Genomic DNA, 25,407 nt, shown 5'->3' on the forward strand with positions numbered 1-25,407 from the left:
TATTAAATCTTAAAGTCATTAATTATTTTGATAGGATTTCTGATGCATAAACACGAAAGTAGTTCCGGTGGGTGAGGTTTTCACGGGATAACTCCTTAACCTCACCCCCCATGATAAAGATTGATACAGATTTGAAGCGCTCTGACATGTAGCACTTTTTGCCATTAGAAGAAATATTTTTGCCATTAGCCGTTAATTTTTTATTAAGCCTTAAAGTCGTTAATTATATTTATAGGATTTATAATGCATAAACACGAAAGTAGTTCCGGCTGGGTGAATTTTCACGGGATAGCTTCTTAACCTCACCCTCCATGATAAATATTAATACAGATTTGAAGAGCTCTGACATGTAGCACTTTTTGCCATTAGAAGAAATATGTTTGCCATTAGCCGTTAATTTTTTATTAAACCTTAAAGTCGTTAATTATTTTGACAAACAGCCGGAACTACTTTCGTGTTTATGCATCAGAAATCCTATCAAAATAATTAACGACTTTAAGGCTTCAAAAAAAGTTAACGGCTAATGGCAAAAATATTTCTTCTCTAATGGCAAAAATTGCTACATGTCAGAGCTCTTTAAATCTGTATTAATATTTATCATGGGCGGTGAGGTTAAGAAGTTATCCCGTGAAAACTTCACCCAGCCGGAACTACTTTCGTGTTTATGCATCAGAAATCCTATCAAAATAATTAAAGACTTTAAGGCGTATTAAAAAAATAACGGCTAATGGCAAAAATATTTCTTCTAATGGCAAAAAGTGCTACATGTCGGAGCGCTTCAAATCTGTATTAATATTTATCATGGGGGTGAAGTTAAGAAGTTATCCCGTGAAAACTTCACCCAGCCGGAACTACTTTCGTGTTTATGCATCAGAAATCCTATAAAAATAATTAACGACTTTAAGGCTTAATAAAAAATTAACGGCTAATGGCAAATATATTTGCTACATGTCCGAGCTCTTCAAATATGTATTAATATTTATCATGGGGGGTGAGGTTAAGAAGTTATTCCGCGAAAACCTCACCCAGCCGGAACTACTTTCGTGTTTATGCATCAGAAATCCTATAAAAATAATTAACGACTTTAAGGCTTAATAAAAAATTAACAGCTAACGGCAAAAATATTTCTTCTCATGGCAAAAAGTTCTACATGTCAGAGCTCTTCAAATCTGTATTAACATTTATCATGGGGGTGAGGTTAAGAAATTATCCCGTGAAAACCTCACCCAGCCGGAACTACTTTCGTGTTTATGCATCAGAAATCCGTATCAAAATAATTAACGACCTTAAGGTTTAATAAAAAATTAACGGCTAATGGCAAAATATTTCTTCTAATGGCAAAAAGTGTTACATGTCAAAGCTCATCAAATCTGAATTAATATTTATCATGGGGGGTAAGGTTAAGAAGTTATCCCGTGAAAACCTCACCCAGCAGAAACTACTTTCGTGTTTATGCATCAGAAATCCTATCAAAATAATTAACGACTTTAAGGCTTAATAAAAAAATTAACGGCTAACGGCAAAAATATTTCTTCTAATGGCAAAAAGTGCTACATGTCAGAGCTCTTCAAATCTGTATTAATATTTATCATGGGGGGTGAGGTTAAGAAGTTATCCCGTGAAAACTTCACCCAGCCGGAACTACTTTCGTGTTTATGCATCAGAAATCCTACAAAATAATTAAAGACTTTAAGGCTTAATAAAAAATTAACGGCTAATGGTAAAAATATTTTTTCTAATAGCAAAAAGTGCTACATGTCAGAGCTCTTCAAATCTGTATTAATATTTATCATGGGGGGTGAGGTTAAGAAGTTATCCCGTGAAAACTTCACCCAGCCGGAACTACTTTCGTGTTTATGCATCAGAAATCCTATAAAAATAATTAAAGACTTTAAGGCTTAATAAAAAATTAACGGCTAATGGCAAAAATATTTCTTCTAAGAGCAAAAAGTGCTACATGTCAGAGCTCTTCAAATCTGTATTAATATTTATCATGGGGGGGGGGTGATGTTAAGAAGTTATCCCTTGAAAACCTCACCCAGCCGGAACTACTTTCGTGTTTATGCATCAGAAATCCTATCAAAATAATTAACGACTTTAAGGCTTAATAAAAAATTAACGGCTAATGGCAAATATATTTGCTACATGTCAGAGCTCTTCAAATATGTATTAATATTTATCATGGGGGGTGAGGTTAAGAAGTTATTCCGTGAAATCCTCACCCAGCCGGAACTACTTTCGTGTTTATGCATCAGAAATCCTATCAAAATAATTAACGACTTTAAGGCTTAATAAAAAATTAACAGCTAACGGCAAAAATATTTCTTCTAATGGCAAAAAGTGCTACATGTCAGAGCTCTTCAAATCTGTATTAATATTTATCATGGAGGTGAAGTTAAGAAGTTATCCCGTGAAAACTTCACCCAGCCGGAACTACTTTCGTGTTTATGCATCAGAAATCCTATAAAAATAATTAACGACTTTAAGGCTTAATAAAAAATTAACGGCTAACTGCAAAAATATTTCTTCTAATGGCAAAAAGTGTTACATGTCAAAGCTCTTCAAATCTGTATTAATATTTATCATGGGGGGTGAGGTTAAGAAGTTATCCCGTGAAAACCTCACCCAGCCGGAACTACTTTCGTGTTTATGCATCAGAAATCCTATCAAAATAATTAAAGACTTTAAGGCTTAATAAAAAATTAACGGCTAATGGCAAAATATTTCTTCTAAGGGCAAAAAGTGCTACATGTCAAAGCTCTTCAAATCTGTATTAATATTTATCATGGGGGGTAAGGTTAAGAAGTTATCCCGTGAAAACCTCAACCAGCCGAAACTACTTTCGTGTTTATGCATCAGAAATCCTATCAAAATAATTAACGACTTTAAGGCTTAATAAAAAAATTAACGGCTAATGGTAAAAATATTTTTTCTAATGGCAAAAAGTGCTACATGTCAGAGCTCTTCAAATCTGTATTAATATTTATCATGGGGGGTGAGGTTAAGAAGTTATCCCATGAAAACTTCACCCAGCCGGAACTACTTTCGTGTTTATGCATCAGAAATCCTATCAAAATAATTAACGACTTTAAAGCTTCATAAAAAGTTAACGGCTAATGGCAAAAATATTTCTTCTCTAATGGCAAAAATTGCTACATGTCAGAGCTCTTTAAATCTGTATTAATGTTTATCATGGGCGGTGAGGTTAAAAAGTTATCCTGTGAAAACCTCACCCAGGCGGAACTACTTTCGTGTTTATGCATCAGAAATCCTATCAAAATAATTAACGACTTTAAGGCTTAATAAAAAATTAACGGCTAATGGCAAAAATATTTCTTCTAATAGCAAAAAGTGCTACATGTCAGAGCTCTTCAAATCTGTATTAATATTTATCATGGGGGGGGGGGTGATGTTAAGAAGTTATCCCTTGAAAACCTCAGCCAGCCGGAACTACTTTCGTGTTTATGCATCAGAAATCCGTATCAAAATAATTAACGACTTTAAGGTTTAATAAAAAATTAACGGCTAATGGCAAATATATTTGCTACATATCAGAGCTCATCAAATATGTATTAATATTTATCATGGGGGGTGAGGTTAAGAAGTTATTCCGTGAAATCCTCACCCAGCCGGAAATACTTTCGTGTTTATGCATCAGAAATCCTATCAAAATAATTAACGACTTTAAGGCTTAATAAAAAATTAACAGCTGACGGCAAAAATATTTCTTCTAATGGCAAAAAGTGCTACATGTCAGAGCTCTTCAAATCTGTATTAATATTTATCATGGGGGTGAGGTTAAGAAGTTATACCGTGAAAACCTCACCCAGCCGGAACTACTTTCGTGTTTATGCATCAGAAATCCGTATCAAAATAATTAACGACTTTAAGGTTTAATAAAAAATTAACGGCTAATGGCAAACATATTTCTTCTAATGGCAAAAATTGCTACATGTCAGAGCTCTTCAAATCTGTATTAATATTTATCATGGGGGGTGAGGTTAAGAAGTTATCCCGTGAAAACTTCACCCAGCCGGAACTACTTTCGTGTTTATGCATCAGAAATCCTATCAAAATAATTAAAGACTTTAAGGCTTAATAAAAAATTAACGGCTAATGGCAAAAATATTTCTTCTAAGAGCAAAAATTGCTACATGTCAGAGCTCTTCAAATCTGTATTAATATTTATCATGGGGGGTGAGGTTAGGAAGTTATCCTGTGAAAACCTCACACAGCCGGAACTACTTTCGTGTTTATGCATCAGAAATCCTATCAAAATAATTAACGACTTTAAATCTTCATAAAAAGTTAACGGCTAATGGCAAAAATATTTCTTCTCTAATGGCAAAAATTGCTACATGTCAGAGCTCTTTAAATCTGTATTAATATTTATCATGGGCGGTGAGGTTAAGAAGTTATCCCATGAAAACTTCACCCAGCCGGAACTACTTTCGTGTTTATGCATCAGAAATCCTATCAAAATAATTAAAGACTTTAAGGCGTATTAAAAAAATAACGGCTAATGGCAAAAATATTTCTTCTAATGGCAAAAAGTGCTACATGTCGGAGCGCTTCAAATCTGTATTAATATTTATCATGGGGGTGAAGTTAAGAAGTTATCCCGTGAAAACTTCACCCAGCCGGAACTACTTTCGTGTTTATGCATCAGAAATCCTATAAAAATAATTAACGACTTTAAGGCTTAATAAAAAATTAACGGCTAATGGCAAATATATTTGCTACATGTCCGAGCTCTTCAAATATGTATTAATATTTATCATGGGGGGTGAGGTTAAGAAGTTATTCCGTGAAAACCTCACCCAGCCGGAACTACTTTCGTGTTTATGCATCAGAAATCCTATAAAAATAATTAAAGACTTTAAGGCTTAATAAAAAATTAACGACTAATGGCAAAATATTTCTTCAAATGGGAAAAAGTGCTACATGTCAAAGTTCTTCAAATCTGTATTAATATTTATCATGGGGGGTAAGGTTAAGAAGTTATCCCGTGAAAACCTCACCCAGCCGAAACTACTTTCGTGTTTATGCATCAGAAATCTTATCAAAATAATTAACAACTTTAAGGCTTAATAAAAAAATTAACGGCTAATGGTAAAAATATTTTCTCTAATGGCAAAAAGTGCTACATGTCAGAGCTCTTCAAATCTGTATTAATATTTATCATGGGGGGTGAGGTTAAGATGTTATCCCGTGAAAACTTCACCCAGCCGGAACTACTTTCGTGTTTATGCATCAGAAATCCTACAAAATAATTAACGACTTTAAGGCTTAATTAAAAAGTTAACGGCTAATGGCAAAAATATTTCTTCTAATGGCAAAAAGTGCTACATGTCAGAGCGCTTCAAATCTGTATTAATATTTATCATGGGGGTGAAGTTAAGAAGTTATCCCGTGAAAACCTCACCCAGCCGAAACTACTTTCGTGTTTATGCATCAGAAATCCTATCAAAGTAATTAACGACTTTAAGGCTTAATAAAAAATTAACGGCTAATGGTAAAAATATTTCTTCTAATGGCAAAAAGTGCTACATGTCAGAGCTCTTCAAATCTGTATTAATATTTATCATGGGGTGTGAGGTTCAGAAGTTATCCCGTGAAAACTTCACCCAGCCGGAACTACTTTCGTGTTTATGCATCAGAAATCCTATCAAAATAATTAAAGACTTTAACGCTTAATAAAAAATTAACGGCTAATGGCAAAAATATTTCTTCTAAGAGCAAAAAGTGCTACATGTCAGAGCTCTTCAAATCTGTATTAATATTTATCATGGGGGGGGGGGTGATGTTAAGAAGTTATCCCTTGAAAACCTCACCCAGCCGGAACTACTTTCGTGTTTATGCATCAGAAATCCTATCAAAATAATTAACGACTTTAAGGCTTAATAAAAAATTAACGGCTAATGGCAAATATATTTGCTACATGTCAGAGCTCTTCAAATATGTATTAATACTTATCATGGGGGGTGAGGTTAAGAAGTTATTCCGTGAAATCCTCACCCAGCCGAAACTACTTTCGTGTTTATGCATCAGAAATCCTATCAAAATAATTAACGACTTTAAGGCTTAATAAAAAATTAACAGCTAACGGCAAAAATATTTCTTCTAATGGCAAAAAGTGCTACATGTCAGAGCTCTTCAAATCTTTATTAATATTTATCATGGAGGTGAGGTTAAGAAGTTATCCCGTGAAAACCTCACCCAGCCGAAACTACTTTCGTGTTTATGCATCAGAAATCTTATCAAAATAATTAACAACTTTAAGGCTTAATAAAAAAATTAACGGCTAATGGTAAAAATATTTTTTCTAATGGCAAAAAGTGCTACATGTCAGAGCTCTTCAAATCTGTATTAATATTTATCCTGGGGGGTGAGGTTAAGAAGTTATCCCGTGAAAACTTCACCCAGCCGGAACTACTTTCGTGTTTATGCATCAGAAATCCTACAAAATAATTAACGACTTTAAGGCTTAATTAAAAAGTTAACGGCTAATGGCAAAAATATTTCTTCTAATGGCAAAAAGTGCTACATGTCAGAGCGCTTCAAATCTGTTTTAATATTTATCATGGGGGTGAAGTTAAGAAGGTATCCCGTGAAAACCTCACCCAGCCGAAACTACTTTCGTGTTTATGCATCAGAAATCCTATCAAAGTAATTAACGACTTTAAGGCTTAATAAAAAATTAACGGCTAATGGTAAAAATATTTCTTCTAATGGCAAAAAGTTCTACATGTCAGAGCTCTTCAAATCTGTATTAATATTTATCATGGGGGGTGAGGTTAAGAAGTTATCCCGTGAAAACTTCACCCAGCCGGAACTACTTTCGTGTTTATGCATCAGAAATCCTATCAAAATAATTAAAGACTTTAAGGATTAATAAAAAATTAACGGCTATTGGCAAAAATATTTCTTCTAAGAGCAAAAATTGCTACATGTCAGAGCTCTTCAAATCTGTATTAATATTTATCATGGGGGGGGGGGGAAGTTAGGAAGTTATCCTGTGAAAACCTCACCCAGCCGGAACTACTTTCGTGTTTATGCATCAGAAATCCTATCAAAATAATTAACGACTTTAAATCTTCATAAAAAGTTAACGGCTAATGGCAAAAATATTTCTTCTCTAATGGCAAAAATTGCTACATGTCAGAGCTCTTTAAATCTGTATTAATATTTATCATGGGCGGTGAGGTTAAGAAGTTATCCTGTGAAAACCTCACCCAGCCGGAACTACTTTCGTGTTTATGCATCAGAAATCCTATCAAAATAATTAACGACTTTAAGGCTTAATAAAAAATTAACGGCTAATGGCAAAAATATTTCTTCTAATAGCAAAAAGTGCTACATGTCAGAGCTCTTCAAATCTGTATTAATATTTATCATGGGGGGGGGGGGGTGATGTTAAGAAGTTATCCCTAGAAAACCTCACCCAGCCGGAACTACTTTCGTGTTTATGCATAGGAAATCCTATCAAAATAATTAACGACTTTAAGGCTTAATAAAAAATTAACGGCTAATGGCAAATATATTTGCTACATGTCAGAGCTCTTCAAATATGTATTAATATTTATCATGGGGGGTGAGGTTAAGAAGTTATTCCGTGAAATCTTCACCCAGCCGGAACTACTTTCGTGTTTATGCATCAGAAATCCTATCAAAATAATTAACGACTTTAAGGCTTAATAAAAAATTAACAGCTAACGGCAAAAATATTTCTTCTAATGGCAAAAAGTGCTACATGTCAGAGCTCTTCAAATCTGTATTAATATTTATCATGGGGGTGAGGTTAAGAAGTTACCCGGTGAAAACCTCACCCAGCCGGAACTACTTTCGTGTTTATGCATCAGAAATCCGTATCAAAATAATTAACGACTTTAAGGTTTAATACAAAATTAACGGCTAATGGCAAACATATTTCTCTAATGGCAAAAAATGCTACCTGTCAGAGATCTTCAAATCTGTTTTAATATTTATCATGGGGGTGAGGTTAAGAAGTTATCCCGTGAAAACTTCACCCAGCCGGAACTACTTTCGTGTTTATGCATCAGAAATCCTATCAAAATAATTAAAGACTTTAAGACTTAATAAAAAATTAACGGCTAACTGCAAAAATATTTCTTCTAATGGCAAAAAGTGCTACATGTCAGAGCTCTTCAAATCTGTATTAATATTTATCATGGGGGGTGAGGTTAGGAAGTTATCCTGTAAAAACCTCAAACAGCCGGAACTACTTTCGTGTTTATGCATCAGAAATCCTATCAAAATAATTAACGACTTTAAGGCTTAATAAAAAATTAACGGCTAATGGCAAAAATATTTCTTCTAATAGCAAAAAGTGCTACATGTCAGAGCTCTTCAAATCTGTATTAATATTCATCATGGGGGGGGGGTGATGTTAAGAAGTTATCCCTTGAAAACCTCACCCAGCCGGAACTACTTTCGTGTTTATGCATCAGAAATCCTATCAACATAATTAACGACTTTAAGGCTTAATAAAAAATTAACGGCTAATGGCAAATATATTTGCTACATGTCCGAGCTCTTCAAATATGTATTAAAAGTTATCATGGGGGGTGAGGTTAAGAAGTTATTCCGTGAAAACCTCACCCAGCCGGAACTACTTTCGTGTTTATGCATCAGAAATCCTATCAAAATAATTAACGACTTTAAGGCTTAATAAAAAATTAACAGCTAACGGCAAAAATATTTCTTCTAATGGCAAAAAGTTCTACATGTCAGAGCTCTTCAAATCTGTATTAATATTTATCATGGGGGTGAGGTTAAGAAGTTATCCCGTGAAAACCTCACCCAGCCGGAACTACTTTCGTGTTTATGCATCAGAAATCCGTATCAAAATAATTAACGACCTTAAGGTTTAATAAAAAATTAACGGCTAATGGCAAAAATATTTCTTCTAATAGCAAAAAGTGCTTCATGTCAGAGCTCTTCAAATCTGTATTAATATTTATCATGGGGGGGGGGGGGGTGATGTTAAGAAGTTATCCCTTGAAAACCTCACCCAGCCGGAACTACTTTCGTGTTTCTGCATCAGAAATCCTATCAAAATAATTAACGACTTTAAGGCTTAATAAAAAATTAACGGCTAATGGCAAATATATTTGCTACATGTCAGAGCTCTTCAAATATGTATTAATATTTATCATGGGGGGTGAGGTTAAGAAGTTATTCCGTGAAAACCTCACCCAGCCGGAACTACTTTCGTGTTTATGCATCAGAAATCCTAAAAAAATAATTAAAGACTTTAAGGCTTAATAAAAAATTAACGGCTAATGGCAAAATATTTCTTCTAATGGGAAAAAGTGCTACATGTCAAAGCTCTTCAAATCTGTATTAATATTTATCATGGGGGGGTAAGGTTAAGAAGTTATCCCGTGAAAACCTCACCCAGCCGAAACTACTTTCGTGTTTATGCATCTGGAATCCTATCAAAATAATTAACGACTTTAAGGCTTAATAAAAAATTAACGGCTATTGGTAAAAATATTTTTTTCTAATGGCACAGAGTGCTACATGTCAGAGCTCTTCAAATCTGTATTAATATTTATTATGGGGGGTGAGGTTAAGAAGTTATCCCGTGAAAACTTCACCCAGCCGGAACTACTTTCGTGTTTATGCATCAGAAATCCTACAAAATAATTAAAAACTTTAAGGCTTAATTAAAAAATTAACGGCTAATGGCAAAAATATTTAATCTAATGGCAAAAAGTGCTACATGTCAGAGCTCTTCAAATCTGTATTAATATTTATCATGGAGGTGAAGTTAAGAAGTTATCCCGTGAAAACCTCACCCAGCCGAAACTACTTTCGTGTTTATGCATCAGAAATCCTATAAAAATAATTAACGACTTTAAGGCTTAATAAAAAATTAACGGCTAATGGCAAAAATATTTCTTCTAAGAGCAAAAAGTGCTTCATGTCAGAGCTCTTCAAATCTGTATTAATATTTATCATGGGGGGGGGGTGATGTTAAGAAGTTATCCCTTGAAAACCTCACCCAGCCGGAACTACTTTCGTGTTTATGCATCAGAAATCCTATCAAAATAATTAACGACTTTAAGGCTTAATAAAAAATTAACGGCTAATGGCAAATATATTTGCTACATGTCAGAGCTCTTCAAATATGTATTAATATTTATCATGGGGGGTGAGGTTAAGAAGTTATTCCGTGAAAACCTCACCCAGCCGGAACTACTTTCGTGTTTATGCATCAGAAATCCTATCAAAGTAATTAACGACTTTAAGGCTTAATAAAAAATTAACGGCTAATGGCAAAATATTTCTTCTAATGGGAAAAAGTGCTACATGTCAAAGCTCTTCAAATCTGTATTAATATTTATCATTGGGGGTAAGGTTAAGAAGTTATCCCGTGAAAACCTCATCCAGCCGAAACTACTTTCGTGTTTATGCATCAGAAATCCTATCAAAATAATTAACGACTTTAAGGCTTAATAAAAAATTAACGGCTAATGGTAAAAATATTTTTTTCTAATGGCACAAAGTGCTACATGTCAGAGCTGTTCAAATCTGTATTAATATTTATTATGGGGGGTGAGGTTAAGAAGTTATCCCGTGAAAACCTCACTCAGCCGGAACTACTTTCGTGTTTATTCATCAGAAATCCTATCAAAATAATTAACGACTTTAAGGCTTAATAAAAAAATAACGCTAATGGCAAAAATAGTTCTTCTAATGGCAAAAAGTACTACATGTCAGAGCTCTTCAAATCTGTATTAATATTTATCATGGGCGGTGAGGTTAAGAAGTTATCCCGTGAAAACCTCACCCAGCCGGAACTACTTTCGTGTTTATGCATCAGAAATCCGTATCAAAATAATTAACGACTTTAAGGTTTAATAAAAAAATAACGGCTAATGGCAAAAAATATTTCTTCTAATGGCAAAAAGTGCTACCTGTCAGAGCTCTTCAAATCTGTTTTAATATTTATCATGGGGGTGAGGTTAAGAAGTTTTCCCGTGAAAACCTCACCCAGCCGGAACTACTTTCGTGTTTATGCATCAGAAATCCTATCAAAATAATTAAAGAATTTAAGGCTTAATAAAAAATTAACGGCTAATGGCAAAATATTTCTTCTAAGGGCAAAAAGTGCTACACGTCAAAGCTCTTCAAATCTGTATTAATATTTATCATGGGGGGTAAGGTTAAGAAGTTATCCCGTGAAAACCTCACCCAGCCGAAACTACTTTCGTGTTTATGCATCAGAAATCCTATAAAAATAATTAACGACTTTAAGGCTTAATAAAAAAATAACGGCTAATGGTAAAAATATTTCTTCTAATGGCAAAAAGTGCTAAATGTCAGAGCTCTTCAAATCTGTATTAATATTTATCATGGGGGGTGAGGTTAAAAAGTTATCCCGTGAAAACTTCACCCAGCCGGAACTACTTTCGTGTTTATGCATCAGAAATCCTATCAAAATAATTAAAGACTTTAAGGCTTAATAAAAAAATAACGGCTAATGGCAAAAATATTTCTTCTAATGGCAAAACGTGCTACATGTCAATGCGCTTCAAATCTGTATTAATATTTATCATGGGGGTGAAGTTAAGAAGTTATCCCGTGAAAACCTCACCCAGCCGAAACTACTTTCGTGTTTATGCATCAGAAATCCTATCAAAATAATCAACGACTTTAAGGCTTAATAAAAAATTAACAGCTAATGGCAAAAATATTTCTTCTAATGGCAAAAAGTGCTACATGTCAGAGCTCTTCAAATCTGTATTAATATTTATCATGGGCGGTGAGGTTAAGAAGTTATCCCGTGAAAACTTCACCCAGCCGGAACTGCTTTCGTGTTTATGCATCCGAAATCCTCTCAAAATATTTAAAGACTTTAAGGCGTAATAAAAAATTAACGGCTAATGGCAAAAATATTTCTTCTAATGGCAAAAAGTGCTACATGTCGGAGCGCTTCAAATCTGTATTAATATTTATCATGGGGGTGAAGTTAAGAAGTTATCCCGTGAAAACTTCACCCAGCCGGAACTACTTTCGTGTTTATGCATCAGAAATCCTATAAAAATAATTAACGACTTTAAGGCTTAATAAAAAATTAACGGCTAACGGCAAAAATATTTCTTCTAATGGCAAAAAGTGCTAAATATCAGAGCTCTTCAAATCTGTATTAATATTTATCATGGAGGGTGAGGTTAGGAAGTTATCCTGTGAAAACCTCACACAGTCGGAACTACTTTCGTGTTTATGCATCAGAAATCCTATCAAAATAATTAACGACTTTAAGACTTCATAAAAATTTAACGGCAAATAGCAAAAATATTTCTTCTCTAATGGCAAAAAGTGCTACATGTCAGAGCTCTTTAAATCTGTATTAATATTTATCATGGGCGGTGAGGTTAAGAAGTTATCCTGTGAAAACCTCACCCAGCCGGAACTACTTTCGTGTTTATGCATCATAAATCCTATCAAAATAATTAACGACTTTAAGGCTTAATAAAAAATTAACGGCTAATGGCAAAAATATTTCTTCTAATAGGAAAAAGTGCTACATGTCAGAGCTCTTCAAATCTGTATTAATATTTATCATGGGGGGGGGGGGGTGATGTTAAGAAGTTATCCATTGAAAACCTCACCCAGCGGGAACTACTTTCGTGTTTATGCATCAGAAATCCTATCAAAATAATTAACGACTTGAAGGCTTAATAAAAAATTAACGGCTAATGGCAAATATATTTGCTACGAGTCAGAGCTCTTCAAATCTGTATTAATATTTATCATGGGGGGTGAGGTTCAGAAGTTATTCCGTGAAAACCTCACCCAGCCGGAACTACTTTCGTGTTTATCCATCAGAAATCCTATAAAAATAATTAACGACTTTAAGGCTTGATAAAAAATTAACAGCTAACGGCAAAAATATTTCTTCTAATGGCAAAAAGTGCTACATGTCAGAGCTCTTCAAATCTGTATTAATATTTATCATGGGGGTGAGGTTAAGAAGTTATCCCGTGAAAACCTCACCCAGCCGGAACTACTTTCGTGTTTATGCATCAGAAATCCGTATCAAAATAATTAACGACTTTAAGGTTTAATACAAAATTAACGGCTAATGGCAAACATATTTCTTCTAATGGCAAACAGTGCTACCTGTCAGAGCTCTTCAAATCTGTTTTAATATTTATCATGGGGGTGAGGTTAAGAAGTTATCCCGTGAAAACCTCACCCAGCCGAAACTACTTTCGTGTTTATGCATCAGAAATCCTATCAAAATAATTAACGACTTTAAGGCTTAATAAAAAATTAACGGCTAATGGCAAATATATTTGCTACATGTCAGAGCTCTTCAAATATGTATTAATATTTATCATGGGGGTGAGGTTAAGAAGTTATTCCGTGAAAACCTCACCCAGCCGGAACTACTTTCGTGTTTATGCAAGAGAAATCCTATCAAAATAATTAACGACTTTAAGGCTTAATAAAAAATTAACAGCTAACGGCAAAAATATTTCTTCTAATGGCAAAAAGTGCTACATGTCAGAGCTCTTCAAATCTGTATTAATATTTATCATGGGCGGTGAGGTTAAGAAGTTATCCCGTGAAAACCTCACCCAGCCGGAACTACTTTCGTGTTTATGCATCAGAAATCCGTATCAAAATAATTAACGACTTTAAGGTTTAATAAAAAAATAACGGCTAATGGCAAAAAATATTTCTTCTAATGGCAAAAAGTGCTACCTGTCAGAGCTCTTCAAATCTGTTTTAATATTTATCATGGGGGTGAGGTTAAGAAGTTTTCCCGTGAAAACCTCACCCAGCCGGAACTACTTTCGTGTTTATGCATCAGAAATCCTATCAAAATAATTAAAGACTTTAAGGCTTAATAAAAAATTAACGGCTCATGGCAAAATATTTCTTCTAATGGCAAAAAGTGCTACATGTCAAAGCTCTTCAAATCTGTATTAATATTTATCATGGGGGTAAGGTTAAGAAGTTATCCCGTGAAAACCTCACCCAGCCGAAACTACTTTCGTGTTTATGCATCAGAAATCCTATAAAAATAATTAACGACTTTAAGGCTTAATAAAAAATTAACGGCTAATGGTAAAAATATTTCTTCTAATGGCAAAAAGTGCTAAATGTCAGAGCTCTTCAAATCTGTATTAATATTTATCATGGGGGGTGAGGTTAAAAAGTTATCCCGTGAAAACTTCACCCAGCCGGAACTACTTTCGTGTTTATGCATCAGAAATCCTATCAAAATAATTAAAGACTTTAAGGCTTAATAAAAAAATAACGGCCATTGGCAAAAATATTTCTTCTAATGACAAAACGTGCTACATGTCAATGCGCTTCAAATCTGTATTAATATTTATCATGGGGGTGAAGTTAAGAAGTTATCCCGTGAAAACCTCACCCAGCCGAAACTACTTTCGTGTTTATGCATCAGAAATCCTATCAAAATAATTAACGACTTTAAGGCTTAATAAAAAATTAACGGCTAATGGCAAAAATATTTCTTCTAATGGCAAAAAGTGCTACATGTCAGAGCTCTTCAAATCTGTATTAATATTTATCATGGGCGGTGAGGTTAAAAAGTTATCCCGTGAAAACTTCACCCAGCCGGAACTACTTTCGTGTTTATGCATCCGAAATCCTCTCAAAATATTTAAAGACTTTAAGGCGTAATAAAAAATTAACGGCTAATGGCAAAAATATTTCTTCTAATGGCAAAATTTGCTACATGTCGGAGCGCTTCAAATCTGTATTAATATTTATCATGGGGGTGAAGTTAAGAAGTTATCCCGTGAAAACCTCACCCAGACGAAACTACTTTCGTGTTTATGCATCAGAAATCCTATCAAAATAATTAACGACTTTAAGGCTTAATAAAAAATTAACGGCTAACGGCAAAAATATTTCTTCTAATGGCAAAAAGTGCTACATATCAGAGCTCTTCAAATCTGTATTAATATTTATCATGGAGGGTGAGGTTAGGAAGTTATCCTGTGAAAACCTCACACAGTCGGAACTACTTTCGTGTTTATGCATCAGAAATCCTATCAAAATAATTAACGACTTTAAGACTTCATAAAAATTTAACGGCAAATAGCAAAAATATTTCTTCTCTAATGGCAAAAATTGCTACATGTCAGAGCTCTTTAAATCTGTATTAATATTTATCATGGGGGGTGAGGTTAAGAAGTTATCCTGTGAAAACCTCACCCAGCCGGAACTACTTTCGTGTTTATGCATCAGAAATCCTATCAAAATAATTAACGACTTTAAGGCTTAATAAAAAATTAACAGCTAACGGCAAAAATATTTCTTCTAATGGCAAAAAGTGCTACATGTCAGAGCTCTTCAAATCTGTATTAATATTTATCATGGGGGTGAGGTTAAGAAGTTATCCCGTGAAAACCTCACCCAGCCGAAACTACTTTCGTGTTTATGCATCAGAAATCCGTATGGAAATAATTAACGACTTTAAGGTTTAATACAAAATTAACGGCTAATGGCAAACATATTTCTCTAATGGCAAAAAGTGCTACCTGTCAGAGCTCTTCAAATCTGTTTTAATATTTATCATGGGGGGTGAGGTTAAGAAGTTATCCCGTGAAAACTTCACCCACCGGAACTACTTTCGTGTTTATGCATCAGAAATCCTATAAAAATAATTAACGATTTTAAGGCTTAATAAAAAATTAACGGCTAATGGCAAAAATATTTCTTCTAAGAGCAAAAAGTGCTACATGTCAGAGCTCTTCAAATCTGTATTAATATTTATCATGAGGGGGGGGGGGTGAGGTTAAGAAGTTATCCGGTGAAAACCTCACTCAGCCGGAACTACTTTCGTGTTTATTCATCAGAAATCCTATCAAAATAATTAACGACTTTAAGGCTTAATAAAAAAAATAACGGCTAATGGCAAAAATAGTTCTTCTAATGGCAAAAAGTGCTACATGTCAGAGCTCTTCAAATCTGTATTAATATTTATCATGGGCGGTGAGGTTAAGAAGTTATCCCGTGAAAACCTCACCCAGCCGGAACTACTTTCGTGTTTATGCATCAGAAATCCGTATCAAAATAATTAACGACTTTAAGGTTTAATAAAAAAATAACGGCTAATGGCAAAAAATATTTCTTCTAATGGCAAAAAGTGCTACCTGTCAGAGCTCTTCAAATCTGTTTTAATATTTATCATGGGGGTGAGGTTAAGAAGTTTTCCCGTGAAAACCTCACCCAGCCGGAACTACTTTCGTGTTTATGCATCAGAAATCCTATCAAAATAATTAAAGACTTTAAGGCTTAATAAAAAATTAACGGCTCATGGCAAAATATTTCTTCTAATGGCAAAAAGTGCTACATGTCAAAGCTCTTCAAATCTGTATTAATATTTATCATGGGGGTAAGGTTAAGAAGTTATCCCGTGAAAACCTCACCCAGCCGAAACTACTTTCGTGTTTATGCATCAGAAATCCTATAAAAATAATTAACGACTTTAAGGCTTAATAAAAAATTAACGGCTAATGGTAAAAATATTTCTTCTAATGGCAAAAAGTGCTAAATGTCAGAGCTCTTCAAATCTGTATTAATATTTATCATGGGGGGTGAGGTTAAAAAGTTATCCCGTGAAAACTTCACCCAGCCGGAACTACTTTCGTGTTTATGCATCAGAAATCCTATCAAAATAATTAAAGACTTTAAGGCTTAATAAAAAAATAACGGCCATTGGCAAAAATATTTCTTCTAATGACAAAACGTGCTACATGTCAATGCGCTTCAAATCTGTATTAATATTTATCATGGGGGTGAAGTTAAGAAGTTATCCCGTGAAAACCTCACCCAGCCGAAACTACTTTCGTGTTTATGCATCAGAAATCCTATCAAAATAATTAACGACTTTAAGGCTTAATAAAAAATTAACGGCTAATGGCAAAAATATTTCTTCTAATGGCAAAAAGTGCTACATGTCAGAGCTCTTCAAATCTGTATTAATATTTATCATGGGCGGTGAGGTTAAAAAGTTATCCCGTGAAAACTTCACCCAGCCGGAACTACTTTCGTGTTTATGCATCCGAAATCCTCTCAAAATATTTAAAGACTTTAAGGCGTAATAAAAAATTAACGGCTAATGGCAAAAATATTTCTTCTAATGGCAAAATTTGCTACATGTCGGAGCGCTTCAAATCTGTATTAATATTTATCATGGGGGTGAAGTTAAGAAGTTATCCCGTGAAAACCTCACCCAGACGAAACTACTTTCGTGTTTATGCATCAGAAATCCTATCAAAATAATTAACGACTTTAAGGCTTAATAAAAAATTAACGGCTAACGGCAAAAATATTTCTTCTAATGGCAAAAAGTGCTACATATCAGAGCTCTTCAAATCTGTATTAATATTTATCATGGAGGGTGAGGTTAGGAAGTTATCCTGTGAAAACCTCACACAGTCGGAACTACTTTCGTGTTTATGCATCAGAAATCCTATCAAAATAATTAACGACTTTAAGACTTCATAAAAATTTAACGGCAAATAGCAAAAATATTTCTTCTCTAATGGCAAAAATTGCTACATGTCAGAGCTCTTTAAATCTGTATTAATATTTATCATGGGCGGTGAGGTTAAGAAGTTATCCTGTGAAAACCTCACCCAGCCGGAACTACTTTCGTGTTTATGCATCAGAAATCCTATCAAAATAATTAACGACTTTAAGGCTTAATAAAAAATTAACAGCTAACGGCAAAAATATTTCTTCTAATGGCAAAAAGTGCTACATGTCAGAGCTCTTCAAATCTGTATTAATATTTATCATGGGGGTGAGGTTAAGAAGTTATCCCGTGAAAACCTCACCCAGCCGAAACTACTTTCGTGTTTATGCATCAGAAATCCGTATGGAAATAATTAACGACTTTAAGGTTTAATACAAAATTAACGGCTAATGGCAAACATATTTCTCTAATGGCAAAAAGTGCTACCTGTCAGAGCTCTTCAAATCTGTTTTAATATTTATCATGGGGGGTGAGGTTAAGAAGTTATCCCGTGAAAACTTCACCCACCGGAACTACTTTCGTGTTTATGCATCAGAAATCCTATAAAAATAATTAACGATTTTAAGGCTTAATAAAAAATTAACGGCTAATGGCAAAAATATTTCTTCTAAGAGCAAAAAGTGCTACATGTCAGAGCTCTTCAAATCTGTATTAATATTTATCATGAGGGGGGGGGTGAGGTTAAGAAGTTATCCGGTGAAAACCTCACTCAGCCGGAACTACTTTCGTGTTTATTCATCAGAAATCCTATCAAAATAATTAACGACTTTAAGGCTTAATAAAAAAAATAACGGCTAATGGCAAAAATAGTTCTTCTAATGGCAAAAAGTGCTACATGTCAGAGCTCTTCAAATCTGTATTAATATTTATCATGGGCGGTGAGGTTAAGAAGTTATCCCGTGAAAACCTCACCCAGCCGGAACTACTTTCGTGTTTATGCATCAGAAATCCGTATCAAAATAATTAACGACTTTAAGGTTTAATAAAAAATTAACGGCTAATGGCAAAATATTTCTTCTAATGGCAAAAAGTGCTACATGTCAAAGCTCTTCAAATCTGTATTAATATTTATCATGGGGGGTAAGGTTAAGAAGTTATCCCGTGAAAACCTCACCCACCGAAACTACTTTCGTGTTTATGCATCAGAAATCCTATAAAAATAATTAACGACTTTAAGGTTTAATAAAAAATTAACGGCTAATGGTAAAAATATTTCTTCTAATGGCAAAAAGTGCTAAATGTCAGAGCTCTTCAAATCTGTATTAATATTTATCATGGGGGGTGAGGTTAAAAAGTTATCCCGTGAAAACTTCACCCAGCCGGAACTACTTTCGTGTTTATGCATCAGAAATCCTATCAAAATAATTAAAGACTTTAAGGTTTAATAAAAAAATAACGGCCAATGGCAAAAATATTTCTTCTAATGACAAAACGTGCTACATGTCAATGCGCTTCAAATCTGTATTAATATTTATCATGGGGGTGAAGTTAAGAAGTTATCCCGTGAAAACCTCACCCAGCCGAAACTACTTTCGTGTTTATGCATCAGAAATCCTATCAAAATAATTAACGACTTTAAGGCTTAATAAAAAATTAACGGCTAATGGCAAAAATATTTCTTCTAATGGCAAAAAGTGCTACATGTCAGAGCTCTTCAAATCTGTATTAATATTTATCATGGGCGGTGAGGTTAAAAAGTTATCCCGTGAAAACTTCACCCAGCCGGAACTACTTTCGTGTTTATGCATCCGAAATCCTCTCAAAATATTTAAAGACTTTAAGGCGTAATAAAAAATTAACAGCTAATGGCAAAAATATTTCTTCTAATGGCAAAAGTTGCTACATGTCGGAGCGCTTCAAATCTGTATTAATATTTATCACGGGGGTGAAGTTAAGAAGTTATCCCGTGAAAACTTCACCCAGCCGGAACTACTTTCGTGTTTATGCATCAGAAATCCTATCAAAATAATTAACGACTTTAAGGCTTAATAAAAAATTAACGGCTAACGGCAAAAATATTTCTTCTAATGGCAAAAAGTGCTACATATCAGAGCTCTTCAAATCTGTATTAATATTTATCATGGAGGGTGAGGTTAGGAAGTTATCCTGTGAAAACCTCACACAGTCGGAACTACTTTCGTGTTTATGCATCAGAAATCCTATCAAAATAATTAACGACTTTAAGACTTCATAAAAATTTAACGGCAAATAGCAAAAATATTTCTTCTCTAATGGCAAAAATTGCTACATGTCAGAGCTCTTTAAATCTGTATTAATATTTATCATGGGCGGTGAGGTTAAGAAGTTATCCTGTGAAAACCTCACCCAGCCGGAACTACTTTCGTGTTTATGCATCATAAATCCTATCAAAATAATTAACGACTTTAAGGCTTAATAAAAAATTAACGGCTAATGGGAAAAATATTTCTTCTAATAGGAAAAAGTGCTACATGTCAGAGCTCTTCAAATCTGTATTAATATTTATCATGGGGGGGGGTGATGTTAAGAAGTTATCCATTGAAAACCTCACCCAGCGGGAACTACTTTCGTGTTTATGCATCAGAAATCCTATCAAAATAATTAACGACTTGAAGGCTTAATAAAAAATTAACGGCTAATGGCAAATATATTTGCTACGAGTCAGAGCTCTTCAAATCTGTATTAATATTTATCATGGGGGGTGAGGTTAAGAAGTTATTCCGTGAAAACCTCACCCAGCCGGAACTACTTTCGTGTTTATCCATCAGAAATCCTATAAAAATAATTAACGACTTTAAGGCTTGATAAAAAATTAACAGCTAACGGCAAAACTATTTCTTCTAATGGCAAAAAGTGCTACATGTCAGAGCTCTTCAAATCTGTATTAATATTTATCATGGGGGTGAGGTTAAGAAGGTATCCCGTGAAAACCTCACCCAGCCGGAACTACTTTCGTGTTTATGCATCAGAAATCCGTATCAAAATAATTAACGACTTTAAGGTTTAATACAAAATTAACGGCTAATGGCAAAAATATTTCTTCTAATGGCAAAAAGTGCTACCTGTCAGAGCTCTTCAAATCTGTTTTAATATTTATCATGGGGGTGAGGTTAAGAAGTTATCCCGTGAAAACCTCACCCAGCCGAAACTACTTTCGTGTTTATGCATCAGAAATCCTATCAAAATAATTAACGACTTTAAGGCTTAATAAAAAATTAACGGCTAATGGCAAATATATTAGCTACATGTCAGAGCTCTTCAAATCTGTATTAATATTTATCATGGGGGGTGAGGTTAAGAAGTTATTCCGTGAAAACCTCACCCAGCCGGAACTACTTTCGTGTTTATGCATCAGAAATCCTATAAAAATAATTAAAGACTTTAAGGCTTAATAAAAAATTAACGGCTAATGGCAAAATATGTCTTCTAATGGGAAAAAGTGCTACATGTCAAAGCTCTTCAAATCTGTATTAATATTTATCATTGGGGGTAAGGTTAAGAAGTGATCCCGTGAAAACCTCATCCAGCCGAAACTACTTTCGTGTTTATGCATCAGAAATCCTATCAAAATAATTAACGACTTTAAGGCTTAATAAAAAATTAACGGCTAATGGTAAAAATATTTTTTTCTAATGGCACAAAGTGCTACATGTCAGAGCTGTTCAAATCTGTATTAATATTTATTATGGGGGGGGGGGGTGAGGTTAAGAAGTTATCCCGTGAAAACTTCACCCAGCCGGAACTACTTTCGTGTTTATGTATCAGAAATCCTACAAAATAATTAAAGACATTAAGGCTTAATTAAAAAATTAACGGCTAATGGCAAAAATATTTTGTCTAATGGCAAAAAGTGCTACATGTCAGAGCTCTTCAAATCTGTATTAATATTTATCATGGGGGGTGAGGTTAGGAAGTTATCCTGTGAAAACCTCACACAGCCGGAACTACTTTCGTGTTTATGCATCAGAAATCCTATCAAAATAATTAACGACTTTAAAGCTTCATAAAAAGTTAACGGCTAATGGCAAAAATATTTCTTCTCTAATGGCAAAAATTGCTCATGTCAGAGCTCTTTAAATCTGTATTAATATTTATCATGGGCGGTGAGGTTAAGAAGTTATCCTGTAAAAACCTCACCCAGCCGGAACTACTTTCGTGTTTATGCATCAGAAATCCTATCAAAATAATTAACGACTTTAAGGTTTAATAAAAAATTAACAGCTAATGGCAAAAATATTTCTTCTAATAGCAAAAAGTGCTACATGTCAGAGCTCTTCAAATCTGTATTAATATTTATCATGGGGGGTGATGTTAAGAAGTTATTGTTTGAAAACCTCACCCAGCCGGAACTACTTTCGTGTTTATGCATCAGAAATTCTATCAAAATAATTAACGACTTTAAGGCTTAATAAAAAATTAACGGCTAATGGCAAATATATTTGCTACATGTCAGAGCTCTTCAAATATGTATTAATATTTATCATGGGGGGTGAGGTTAAGAAGTTATTCCGTGAAAACCTCACACAGCCGGAACTACTTTCGTGTTTATGCATCAGAAATCCTATCAAAATAATTAACGACTTTAAGGCTTAATAAAAAATTAACAGCTAACGGCAAAAATATTTCTTCTAATGGCAAAAAGTGCTACATGTCAGAGCTCTTCAAATCTGTATTAATATTTATCATGGGGGTGAGGTTAAGAAGTTATCCCGTGAAAACCTCACCCAGCCGAAACTACTTCCGTGTTTATGCATCAGAAATCCGTATGAAAATAATTAACGACTTTAAGGTTTAATACAAAATTAACGGCTAATGGCAAACATATTTCTCTAATGGCAAAAAGTGCGACTTGTCAGAGCTCTTCAAATCTGTTTTAATATTTATTATGGGGGGTGAGGTTAAGAAGTTATCCCGTGAAAACTTCACCCATCCGGAACTACTTTCGTGTTTATGCATCAGAAATCCTATCAAAATAATTAACGACTTTAAGGCTTAATAAAAAATTAACGGCTAATGGTAAAAATATTTCTTCTAATGGCAAAAAGTGCTACATGTCAGAGCTCTTCAAATCTGTATTAATATTTATCATGGGGGGTGAGGTTAAGAAGTCATCCCGTGAAAACTTCACCCAGTAGGAACTACTTTCGTGTTTATGCATTAGAAATCCTATAAAAATAATTAACGACTTTAAGGCTTAATAAAAAATTAACGGCTAATGGTAAAAATATTTCTTCTAAGGGTAAAAAGTGCTACATGTCAAAGCTCTTCAAATCTGTATTAATATTTATCATGGGGGGTAAGGTTAAGAAGTTATCCCGTGAAAACCTCACCCAGCCGAAACTACTTTCGTGTTTATGCATCAGAAATCCTATAAAAATAATGAAGGACTTTAAGGCTTAATAAAAAATTAACGGCTAATGGTAAAAATATTTTTTCTAATGACAAAAAGTGCTACATGTCAGAGCTCTTCAAATCTGTATTAATATTTATCATGGGGGGTAAGGTTAAGAAGTTATCCCGTGAAAACCTCACCCAGCCGAAACTACTTTCGTGTTTATGCATCAGAAATCCTATAAAAATAATGAAGGACTTTAAGGCTTAATAAAAAATTAACGGCTAATGGTAAAAATATTTTTTCTAATGACAAAAAGTGCTACATGTCAGAGCTCTTCAAATCTGTATTAATATTTATCATGGGGGTGAGGTTAAGAAGTTATCCCATGAAAACTTCACCCAGCCGGAACTACTTTCGTGTTTATGCATCAGAAATCCGTATCAAAATAATTAACGACTTTAAGGCTTAATAAAAAATTAACGGCTAATGGTAAAAATATTTCTTCTAATGGCAAAAAGTGCTACATGTCAGAGCTCTTCAAATCTGTATTAATATTTATCATGGGGGGTGAGGTTAAGAAGTTATCCCGTGAAAACTTCACCCAGCCGGAACTACTTTCGTGTTTATGCATCAGAAATCCTATCAAAATAATTAACGACTTTAAGGCTTAATAAAAAATTAACGGCTAATGGCAAAAATATTTCTTCTTAGAGCAAAAAGTGCTACATGTCAGAGCTCTTCAAATCTGTATTAATATTTATCATGGGGGTGAGGTTAGGAAGTTATCCTGTGAAAACCTCACACAGCCGGAACTACTTTCGTGTTTATGCATCAGAAATCCTATCAAAATAATTAACGACTTTAAGGCTTCATAAAAAGTTAACGGCTAATGGCAAAAATATTTCTTCTCTAATGGCAAAAATTGCTACATGTCGGAGCTCTTTAAATCTGTATTAATATTTATCATGGGGGTGAGGTTAGGAAGTTATCCTGTGAAAACCTCACACAGCCGGAACTACTTTCGTGTTTATGCATCAGAAATCCTATCAAAATAATTAACGACTTTAAGGCTTAATAAAAAATTAACGGCTAATGGCAAAATATTTCTTCTAATAGCAAAAACTGCTACATGCCAGAGCGCTTCAAATCTGTATTAATATTTATCATGGGGGGGGGGGAGGTGATGTTAAGAAGTTATCCCTTGAAAACCTCACCCAGCCGGAACTACTTTCGTGTTGATGCATCAGAAATCCTATCAAAATAATTAACGACTTTAAGGCTTCATAAAAAATTAACGGCTAATGGCAAATATATTTGCTACATGTCAGAGCTCTTCAAATATGTATTAATATTTATCATGGAGGGTGAGGTTAAGAAGTTATCCCGTGAAAACCTCACCCAGCCGGAACTACTTTCGTGTTTATGCATCAGAAATCCGTATCAAAATAATTAACGACTTTAAGGTTTAATACAAAATTAACGGCTAATGGCAAACATATTTCTTCTAATGGCAAAAAGTGCTACCTGTCAGAGCTCTTCAAATCTGTTTTAATATTTATCATGGGGGTGAGGTTAAGAAGTTATCCCGTGAAAACCTCACCCAGCCGAAACTACTTTCGTGTTCATGCATCAGAAATCCGTATCAAAATAATTAAAGACTTTAAGGCTTAATAAAAAAATTAACGGCTAATGCAAAAATATTTCTTCTAATGGCAAAAAGTGCTACATGTCAGAGTGCTTCAAATCTGTATTAATATTTATCATGGGGGTGAAGTTAAGAAGTTATCCCGTGAAAACCTCACCCAGACGAAACTACTTTCGTGTTTATGCATTAGAAATCCTATCAAAATAATTAACGACTTTAAGGCTTAATAAAAAATTAACGGCTAATGGTAAAAATATTTCTTCTAATGGCAAAAAGTGCTACATGTCAGAGCTCTTCAAATCTGTATTAATATTTATCATGGGGGGTGAGGTTAAGAAGGTATCCCGTGAAAACTTCACCCAGTAGGAACTACTTTCGTGTTTATGCATCAGAAATCCTATAAAAATAATTAACGACTTTAAGGCTTAATAAAAAATTAACGGCTAATGGTAAAAATATTTTTTCTAATGACAAAAAGTGCTACATGTCAGAGCTCTTCAAATCTGTAGTAATATTTATCATGGGGGGTGAGGTTAAGAAGTTATCCCATGAAAACTTCACCCAGCCGGAACTACTTTCGTGTTTATGCATCAGAAATCCTATCAAAATAATTAAAGACTTTAAGGCTTAATAAAAAATTAACGGATAATGGCAAAAATATTTCTTCTAATGGCAAAAAGTGCTACATGTCAGAGCGCTTCAAATCTGTATTAATATTTATCATGGGCGGTGATGTTAAGAAGTTATCCTGTGAAAACCTCACCCAGCCGGAACTACTTTCGTGTTTATGCATCAGAAATCCTATCAAAATAATTAACGACTTTAAGGCTTAATAAAAAATTAACGGCTAATGGCAAAATATTTCTTCTAATAGCAAAAACTGCTACA

The sequence above is a fragment of the Ostrea edulis genome, chromosome 8 (genome assembly GCF_947568905.1).
Source record: "Ostrea edulis chromosome 8, xbOstEdul1.1, whole genome shotgun sequence".
NCBI lineage: Eukaryota > Metazoa > Mollusca > Bivalvia > Ostreida > Ostreidae > Ostrea > Ostrea edulis.